Here is an 11400-nt window from a genome sequence, read left to right as displayed (position 1 = left end):
GACCGTAGCTCACTCGGTCTGAGCGCAGCGACCATTTGAAAAGTAGGCCCAATATGAAGCCTGCCCCACAACGTCATTTGCTTTTGGGTGACAGCGGCAGAACCGTTAGGTTTAGAAGGAAAATTCAACCACAGGAATGTTCCTAAGGTCCTTCCGATCCGTGCAAGCCTAACCTTGACCGTGTGGCATTAACCCTTGACAGTTAAAAGAAGGTGTTTACATCAAACAGTTTGCATTGACTTCTCTCCCCATAGGAATACATTGCCTGCACCCCTAAATTCAACCTGAAGCCTATATGGGTTATGAATGCCGTATGAACCTGTCTTCGGTAACAGTCCATCAGGCCACTATGAGGTCTACCTGTGTTGATTCTAAGCTTCCTGACCAACCGGAAGTGGTTCAAATCCCCTAAAAGTGTATATCCATACCCTGCCTGCAGTTTGATAGACATAGTGCATTCAACCCTGTGTAAATCAGTCAATTCTTAACGTAAAGACTTAAAACTCAGGATTCTGTAACAGCATACCCCAATGAGGATATGTGTTGACTTATAGCTTCCTGTGCCAACCGGAAGTGTCATAATTGGTGTCTCAGGGGCTGTTTCGAGGGGTTAAAAAAGTCAGATCTTTCCAAAACTTCATATATGTGATTAGGCAACCCCCATGAACTGTAAATCAGTCATTTTTCCCATAAAATTTCAAAGGAAAAATAAATCACACTAAAACACAACTTGGAAGGAGGGACGTATTGGGGTGCGTAGAGACAGACAGTGACTGCAATAGTTAGCTTTGTTCGAGCTAAAAAGAACCGTCAGACCTAGAGTTCCGAAACTTTAGAAACCTGTTCTAGACCTCAGGTCGATAGTGCGTGGTGAGTTAGGTGGCTCTAGAAGGTTCTCGGACCGAGAAACAGCCTCGTACATTTGCAATGATTTCAATTCATTTTGACCATTACGAAAATGACGACATTTAGAAAAGTCTCAGAGACGCAAGGCTAGGTGCATTGAAACCGGCTCGGCCCATAGAGACAGACCCCAACGTTTCTGTCCGATAGCTCATTCAAGGACCCCGTAGCAAGGCATGGAAAAAGTGGATTTTCAGCACCAATTAGGGTTTTACTCGGGCACCGAAGGACCTATCGAGCCGAAACTCGGGATTCGGGGTCGCCTCACATAGGCCTTCACATAATGTCCGACCTGGACCCGCAGCTAGAACGTAACTATGTGTTTTACGTTTTTATTATGTTTTAAACCGAAGGCGCTGTGAATTATGGGCCTGCTCTGACATATGTGATAGTTGGCTTCTAAATGAGTAGGAAAAAGTGGGTTTGGTGTTAATTGATATCAGTTTGGTGTCATAATGACATCTAATTGACTGATGGACACTGACTTGCTAGTTGACTTTTGTACATTTGCAATGTGTTTAAACGGAGAGGGACCATCACCAAAATGGCATTCTGAAATCAACACAAAAAATGGCATCACCATAGTCTCCAGACTGTGCCGAGTTCAACGAGACGCCCCGCTTGACCGTAGCTCGTTCTGAGTGCAGCGACCTTGAAAAAAAAGAAGGCCCAAAATGAAGCCTGCCCCACAATGTCATTTGATTTTGGGTGGCAGTGAGAGAACCGTTAGGGTGAGAAGCACAATTCGACCTCAGGTACGTTCCTAAGGTCCTCCCGATCCGTGCAAGCCTAACCTTGACCCTGTGGCATTAACCCTTAACAGTTAAAAGAAGGTGTTTACATCAAACAGTTTGCATTGACTTCTCTCCCCATAGGAATACATTGCCTGCACCTCTAAATTCAACCTGAAGCCTATGTGGGTTATGAATGCCTAATGAACCTGTCTTCTATGACAGTCCATCAGACCACTATGAGGTCTACCTGTGTCGATTCTAAGCTTCCTGGAGCAAACGGAAGTGGTTAAATTGACCCAAAAGGTGTTTTGATGTACATCACCTTCAAAGGTGAAAATGACCCCATTCAACACTGTGTAGATCGTAGATAGGTCAATTCTTAACTTAAAGACTTAAAACTCAGGATTCTGTAGGTTTCTATGTCAGTCAAGACATGTGTTGACTTATAGCTTCCTGTGCCAACCGGAAGTGCCTTTAATTGGGTCACACTGTCTGTTTTGAAGGGTTAGAAAAGTCACATCTCTCCAAAACTTCATATGTGTGACTAGGTAACCCTCCTAAACTGTAAATCAGTCATTTCCCCAGGAGATGTCAAAGAAAAGCTCTCATACACACACACAGCAAGGATGGAGTGACAAAGTGCGGTGCTTAAAGACACAGAGAGCAGGCAATGGCATTACCATAATCCCTAGGCCGTGCCGAGTTCAACGAGATATCCCGCTTGACCGTAGCTCGCTTGCATTTTACAACCATATTTTTATTTTTGGGTTACCAGGTGCCTATTTTAAACAGTCCATAAAGCACTCAGGGCGGCCCCCATGGATAGAGGGTCGTAGTAGGGTACTCCCATAGCGGGCATGGACAATAGGAGTCCCGGTAAATGCATTTACAACCATATTTTTATTTTTGGGTTACCAGTTGCACAACAATGCACGTGCATTTGCAATATGATTCTATAGTGAAAAAACATCACCAAATGGACATGATGAAATCAACACAACGAGTGATGGAAAGGAACAACTATCACTGCTCGGCCATCCTGTGTTCATCAGGCCAGTCAATTTTGCATTTTTGAGCATGTCAAATTTCATATGGTAAATGCCCATTGAACCATATTGCAAATGTACGTGCACTTGCAATATGATTGTATAGTGAAAAAACATCACCAAATGGACATGATGAAATCAACACAACGAGTGATGGAAAGGAACAACTATCACTGCTCGGCCATCCTGTGTTCATCAGGCCAGTCAATTTTGCATTTCTGCAGGATTTTTGAGCATGTCAAATTTCATATGGTAAATGCCCATTGAACCATATTGCAAATGCACGTGCACTTGCAATATGATTGTATGTGAAAAACATCACCAAATGGACATGATGAAATCAACACAACGAGTGATGGAAAGGAACAACTATCACTGCTCGGCCATCCTGTGTTCATCAGGCCAGTCAATTTTGCATTTTTTTTTGAGCATGTCAAATTTCATATGGTAAATGCCCATTGAACCATATTGCAAATGCACGTGCACTTGCAATATGATTGTATGTGAAAAACATCACCAAATGGACATGATGAAATCAACACAACGAGTGATGGAAAGGAACAACTATCACTGCTCGGCCATCCTGTGTTCATCAGGCCAGTCAATTTTGCATTTCTGCAGGATTTTTGAGCATGTCAAATTTCATATGGTAAATGCCCATTGAACCATATTGCAAATGCACGTGCACTTGCAATATGATTGTATGTGAAAAACATCACCAAATGGACATGATGAAATCAACACAACGAGTGATGGAAAGGAACAACTATCACTGCTCGGCCATCCTGTGTTCATCAGGCCAGTCAATTTTGCATTTTTGAGCATGTCAAATTTCATATGGTAAATGCCCATTGAAACATATTGCAAATGCACGTGCACTTGCAATATGATTGTATGTGAAAAAACATCACCAAATGGACATGATGAAATCAACACAACGAGTGATGGAAAGGAACAACTATCACTGCTCGGCCATCCTGTGTTCATCAGGCCAGTCAATTTTGCAGGATTTTTGAGCATGTCAAATTTCATATGGTAAATGCCCATTGAACCATATTGCAAATGCACGTGCACTTGCAATATGATTGTATGTGAAAAAACATCACCAAATGGACATGATGAAATCAACACAACGAGTGATGGAAAGGAACAACTATCACTGCTCGGCCATCCTGTGTTCATCAGGCCAGTCAATTTTGCATTCTTTTTTTGAGCATGTCAAATTTCATATGGTAAATGCCCATTGAACCATATTGCAAATGCACGTGCACTTGCAATATGATTGTATGTGAAAAACATCACCAAATGGACATGATGAAATCAACACAACGAGTGATGGAAAGGAACAACTATCACTGCTCGGCCATCCTGTGTTCATCAGGCCAGTCAATTTTGCATTTTTGAGCATGTCAAATTTCATATGGTAAATGCCCATTGAAACATATTGCAAATGCACGTGCACTTGCAATATGATTGTATGTGAAAAAACATCACCAAATGGACATGATGAAATCAACACAACGAGTGATGGAAAGGAACAACTATCACTGCCCGGCCATCCTGTGTTCCCATAGCGGGCATTAATATCAGAATGACCGGTAAATGCATTTTGGAGCATATTTTAATTTTTGGGTTACCGGGTGCACAACAATCAGTATCCATCGTAATATTTTAAACAGTCCACAAAGCACTCAGGACGGCCCTGACAGAGAGAGGGCCGTAGTAGGGTGCTTCCATATCGGGCATTAATATGAGAATGACCCTTAAATGCATTTAGGACCATATTTTAATTTTTGGGTTCCCAGGTGCACCCACTTTATTTTGGGTTCCCAGGTGCACCCACTTTATTTTGGGTTCCCAGATGCACAACTTCTATTTTGGGTCACCAGGTGCACGCGGTTCCTAACAGCGCAGCTATCTGCTTTATAGCCCGAGGGAGGGTGCTTAAGTGTGGGTGCCCTGGTTCACCTGGTGTGCGAGGTTGTGGATGTGGGGGGGGGGTCCCATGCTGGAATCATCCCCGGAAATAGAGGAGTGTTACCTGGGTGGTGAGTAAGGGCCTACAAGCCTGGAGGTCCATATTTTAATTTTTGGGTTACCAGTTGCACGTTTTCAATCACCAGTTGCACGTTTTCAATCACCAGTTGCACAACAATCAGTATCCATCGTGATATTTTAAACAGTCCATAAAGCACTAAATGACGGCCCCCACGGAAAGAGGGCCGTAGTAGGGTGCTTCCATAGCGGGCATTAATATGAGAATGACCCTTAAATGCATTTTGGAGCATATTTTAATTTTTGGGTTACCAGTTGCACATGTTCAATCACCTCAACAGGTGCACAGCAATGAGTATCCATCAGAACATGTTAAAGTGTCCATACATCACTCAGGACGGCCCCTATGGAAAGAGGGCCGTAGTAGGGTACTCCTATATCGGGCATTAAAATCAGCATGACCGGAAAATGCATGTAGGACCATGTTTTATTTTTTGGGTTACCAGTTGCACGTTTTCAATCACCAGTTGCACAACAATCAGTATCCATCGTGATATTTTAAAGTGTCCATAAATCACTCAGGATGCCCCCGACAGAGAGAGAGGGCCGTAGTAGGGTACTCCTATAACAGGGCATTAATATGAGAATGACCCTTAAATGCATTTTGGAGCATATTTTAATTTTTGGGTTACCAGTTGCACATGTTCAATCACCTCAACAGGTGCACAGCAATGAGTATCCATCAGAACATGTTAAATTGTCCATACATCACTCAGGACGGCCCCTATGGAAAGAGGGCCGTAGTAGGGTACTCCTATATCGGGCATTAAAATCAGAATGACCGGTAAATGCATGTAGGACCATGTTTTATTTTTTGGGTTACCAGTTGCACGTTTTCAATCACCAGTTGCACAACAATCAGTATCCATCGTGATATTTTAAACAGTCCATAAAGCACTAAATGACGTCCCCCACGGAAAGAGGGCCGTAGTAGGGTGCTTCCATAGCGGGCATTAATATGAGAATGACCCTTAAATGCATTTTGGAGCATATTTTAATTTTTGGGTTACCAGTTGCACATGTTCAATCACCTCAACAGGTGCACTGCAATGAGTATCCATCAGAACATGTTAAAGTGTCCATACATCACTCAGGACGGCCCCTATGGAAAGAGGGCCGTAGTAGGGTACTCCTATATCGGGCATTAAAATCAGCATGACCGGTAAATGCATGTAGGACCATGTTTTATTTTTTGGGTTACCAGTTGCACGTTTTCAATCACCAGTTGCACAACAATCAGTATCCATCGTGATATTTTAAAGTGTCCATAAATCACTCAGGACGCCCCCGACAGAGAGAGAGGGCCGTAGTAGGGTACTCCTATAACAGGGCATTAATATGAGAATGACCCTTAAATGCATTTTGGAGCATATTTTAATTTTTGGGTTCCCAGGTGCACATTTCAGATCACCAGTTGCACAACAATGAGTATCCATCAGAACATGTTAAAGTGTCCCGGTAAATGCATTTACAACCATATTTTTATTTTTGGGTTACCAGTTGCACAACAATGCATGTGCATTTGCAATATGATTCTATAGTGAAAAAACATCACCAAATGGACATGATGAAATCAACACAACGGGTGATGGAAAGGAACAACTATCACTGCTCAGCCATCCTGTGTTCATCAGGCCAGTCAATTTTGCATTTTTGAGCATGTCAAATTTCATATGGTAAATGCCCAAGGGTTAGAAAAGTCACATCTCTCCAAAACTTCATATGTGTGACTAGGTAACCCTCCTAAACTGTAAATCAGTCATTTCCCCAGGAGATGTCAAAGAAAAGCTCTCATACACACACACAGCAAGGATGGAGTGAAAAACTGCGTTGCTGAAAGACACAGAGAGCAGGCAATGGCATTACCATAATCCCTAGGCTGTGCCGAGTTCAACGAGATATCCCGCTTGACCGTAGCTCGCTCGGTCTGAGCGCAGCGACCATTAGAAAAGTAGGCCCAAAATGAAGCCTGCCCCACAACGTCATTTGCTTTTGGGTGACAGCGGCAGAACCGTTAGGTTTAGAAGGAAAATTCAACCACAGGAATGTTCCTAAGGTCCTTCCGATCCGTGCAAGCCTAACCTTGACCGTGTGGCATTAACCCTTAACAGTTAAAAGAAGGTGTTTACATCAAACAGTTTGCATTGACTTCTCTCCCCATAGGAATACATTGCCTGCACCCCTAAATTCAACCTGGAGTCTATATGGGTTATGAATGCCGTATGAACCTGTCTTCGGTAACAGTCCATCAGGCCACTATGAGGTCTACCTGTGTTGATTCTAAGCTTCCTTGAGCAACCGGAAGTGGTTAAAATCACCCTAAAAGTGTATATCCATACCCTGCCTGCAGTTTGATAGACATAGTGCATTCAACCCTGTGTAAATCAGTCAATTCTTAACGTAAAGAAAAACTCAGGATTCTGTAACAGCATACCCCAATGAGGATATGTGTTGACTTATAGCTTCCTGTGCCAACCGGAAGTGCCTTTAATTGGGTCACACTGTCTGTTTTGAAGGGTTAGAAAAGTCACATCTCTCCAAAACTTCATATGTGTGACTAGGTAACCCTCCTAAACTGTAAATCAGTCATTTCCCCAGGAGATGTCAAAGAAAAGCTCTCATACACACAAACAGCAAGGATGGAGTGACAAAGTGCGGTGCTTAAAGACACAGAGAGCAGGCAATGGCATTACCATAATCCCTAGGCCGTGCCGAGTTCAACGAGATATCCCGCTTGACCGTAGCTCGCTTGCATTTTACAACCATATTTTTATTTTTGGGTTACCAGGTGCCTATTTTAAACAGTCCATAAAGCACTCAGGGCGGCCCCCATGGATAGAGGGTCGTAGTAGGGTACTCCCATAGCGGGCATGGACAATAGGAGTCCCGGTAAATGCATTTACAACCATATTTTAATTTTTGGGTTACCAGTTGCACAACAATGCACGTGCATTTGCAATATGATTCTATAGTGAAAAAACATCACCAAATGGACATGATGAAATCAACACAACGAGTGATGGAAAGGAACAACTATCACTGCTCGGCCATCCTGTGTTCATCAGGCCAGTCAATTTTGCATTTTTGAGCATGTCAAATTTCATATGGTAAATGCCCATTGAACCATATTGCAAATGCACGTGCACTTGCAATATGATTGTATGTGAAAAACATCACCAAATGGACATGATGAAATCAACACAACGAGTGATGGAAAGGAACAACTATCACTGCTCGGCCATCCTGTGTTCATCAGGCCAGTCAATTTTGCGTTTCTGCAGGATTTTTGAGCATGTCAAATTTCATATGGTAAATGCCCATTGAACCATATTGCAAATGTACGTGCACTTGCAATATGATTGTATGTGAAAAAACATCACCAAATGGACATGATGAAATCAACACAACGAGTGATGGAAAGGAACAACTATCACTGCTCGGCCATCCTGTGTTCATCAGGCCAGTCAATTTTGCATTTTTGAGCATGTCAAATTTCATATGGTAAATGCCCATTGAACCATATTGCAAATGCACGTGCACTTGCAATATGATTGTATGTGAAAAAACATCACCAAATGGACATGATGAAATCAACACAACGAGTGATGGAAAGGAACAACTATCACTGCTCGGCCATCCTGTGTTCATCAGGCCAGTCAATTTTGCGTTTCTGCAGGATTTTTGAGCATGTCAAATTTCATATGGTAAATGCCCATTGAACCATATTGCAAATGCACGTGCACTTGCAATATGATTGTATGTGAAAAAACATCACCAAATGGACATGATGAAATCAACACAACGAGTGATGGAAAGGAACAACTATCACTGCTCGGCCATCCTGTGTTCATCAGGCCAGTCAATTTTGCATTTTTGAGCATGTCAAATTTCATATGGTATGCCCATTGAACCATATTGCAAATGCACGTGCACTTGCAATATGATTGTATGTGAAAAACATCACCAAATGGACATGATGAAATCAACACAACGAGTGATGGAAAGGAACAACTATCACTGCCCGGCCATCCTGTGTTCCCATAGCGGGCATTAATATCAGAATGACCGGTAAATGCATTTTGGAGCATATTTTAATTTTTGGGTTACCGATTGCACAACAATCAGTATCCATCGTAATATTTTAAACAGTCCACAAAGCACTCAGGACGTCCCTGACAGAGAGAGGGCCGTAGTAGGGTGCTTCCATATCGGGCATTAATATGAGAATGACCCTTAAATGCATTTAGGACCATATTTTAATTTTAATGCATGTATTAATGCATGTAATGATGGATGCCAGGTGCGTGTAATGATGGATGCCAGGTGCGCGGAATGATTGATGCCAGGTGCGTCTAATGATGGATGCCAGGTGCGCGTAATGATTGACGCCAGGTGCATCTAATGATTGATGCCAGGTGCTTCTAATGATGGATGCAGGTGCGCGTAATGATTGATGCCAGGTGCATCTAATGATTGATGCCAGGTGCATGTAATGATGGATGCCAGGTGTGTTTAATGATTGATGCCAGGTGCGTGTAATGATTGATGCCAGGTGTGTCTAATGATTAATGCCAGGTGCGTGTAATGATGGATGCCAGGTGCGTGTAATGATTGATGCCAGGTGTGTCTAATGATTGATGCCAGGTCCATGTAATGATTGATGCCAGGTGCGTGTAATGATTGATGCCAGTTGTGTCTAATGATTGATGCCAGGTGAAGTAATGATTGATGCCAGGTGAGTGTAATGATTGATGCCAGGTGCGTGTAATGATGGATGCCAGGTGCGTGTAATGATTGATGCCAGGTGCGTGTAATGATTGATGCCAGGTGCGTGTAATGATTGATGCAAGGTGCGTGTAATGATTGATGCCAGGTGTGTCTAATGATTGATGCCAGGTGATGTAATGATTGATGCCAGGTGAGTGTAATGATTGATGCCAGGTGCGTGTAATGATGGATGCCAGGTGCGTGTAATGATTGATGCTAGGTGCATGTAATGATTGATGCCAGGTGCGCGTAATGATTGATGCCAGGTGCATGTGATGATGGATGCCAGGTGCGTGTAATGATTGATGCCAGGTGCATGTAATGATTGATGCCAGGTGCGCGTAATGATTGATGCCAGGACCGGTGGTTAGTAAACCAGTGACGTTGAATAAGTTAAATAAAGGTTAAAAACAAAAGAAAATGTAAAAGATTGATGCCTCTAATGATTGGAATGACTTCAGAGTGTTACTACCATTTAGTGAAAGGATGGAATGACTTAGTGTTACTACCATTTAGTGAAAGGATGGAATGACTTAGTGTTACTACCATTTAGTGAAAGGATGGAATGACTTAGTGTTACTACCATTTAGTGAAAGGATGGAATGACTTAGTGTTACTACCATTTAGTGAAAGGATGGAATGACTTCGTGTTACTACCATTTAGTGAAAGGATGGAATGACTTAGTGTTACTACCATTTAGTGAAAGGATGGAATGACTTAGTGTTACTACCATTTAGTGAAAGGATGGAATGACTTAGTGTTACTACCATTTAGTGAAAGGATGGAATGACTTAGTGTTACTACCATTTAGTGAAAGGATGGAATGACTTCAGAGTGTTACTACCATTTAGTGAAAGGATGGAATGACTTAGTGTTACTACCATTTAGTGAAAGGATGGAATGACTTAGTGTTACTACCATTTAGTGAAAGGATGGAATGACTTAGTGTTACTACCATTTAGTGAAAGGATGGAATGACTTCAGAGTGTTACTACCATTTAGTGAAAGGATGGAATGACTCAGTGTTAATACCATTTAGTGAAAGGATGGAATGACTTCGTGTTACTACCATTTAGTGAAAGGATGGAATGACTTAGTGTTACTACCATTTAGTGAAATGGAATGGAATGACTTAGTGTTACTACCATTTAGTGAAAGGATGGAATGACTTCAGATTGTTACGAACATCATATCAAACATAAAACATTTACAACTGCTCTTTTTTATTAAACTGAACAATAAAATAAACCCAACATGCAACAATTTCAAAGATCTTACTGAGTTACATATTCATATAAGGAAATCAGTCAGTTGAAATACATCCAATACAGTCAGTATCTGGCGTGACCATTTGCCTCATGCAGCACGACATCTCCTTCACATAGAGTTGATCAGGCTGTTGATTGTGGCCGGTGGAATGTTGTTCTTCTTCAATGGCAAAGTTGCTGGATATTGTCGGGAACTGGACTGAACGCTGTCATACACGTCAATCCAGAGCATCCCAAACATGCTCAATGGGTGACATGTCTATCCACTATGGGGAACTCTGTTCACAACGTTGACATCAGCAAACTGCTCGCCCACACGACACCAGTGTGTGTGTGTTTGTGTGTGTGTTTGTCTTGTGTGTGTCCAGTGTGTGTGTGTGTCAGTGTGTGTGTATCCAGTGTGTGTGTGTCAGGTTATTATTTACAAGGACACTGAGGCGTCAACATCATAAACCCAAAACCCTGGATAGAGGGGCTCAGTGAATGTGTACGGTTGGGTCAGTGTGTCAGAGGAGGCTCTATAGAAGGACAGAGTGCCGGCTGGCCAGTCCAGATACACTCCTACTCTGTGGGAGCTGGAGGAGGGGACGTCTATGAGAGTGGGTTTATTATTGTGCCAGGCATAG

This window comes from Oncorhynchus tshawytscha, unplaced genomic scaffold, assembly GCF_018296145.1.
Source record: "Oncorhynchus tshawytscha isolate Ot180627B unplaced genomic scaffold, Otsh_v2.0 Un_contig_1875_pilon_pilon, whole genome shotgun sequence".
In the NCBI taxonomy this organism is placed as follows: domain Eukaryota; kingdom Metazoa; phylum Chordata; class Actinopteri; order Salmoniformes; family Salmonidae; genus Oncorhynchus; species Oncorhynchus tshawytscha.
This window is presented reverse-complemented; position numbering follows the sequence as displayed.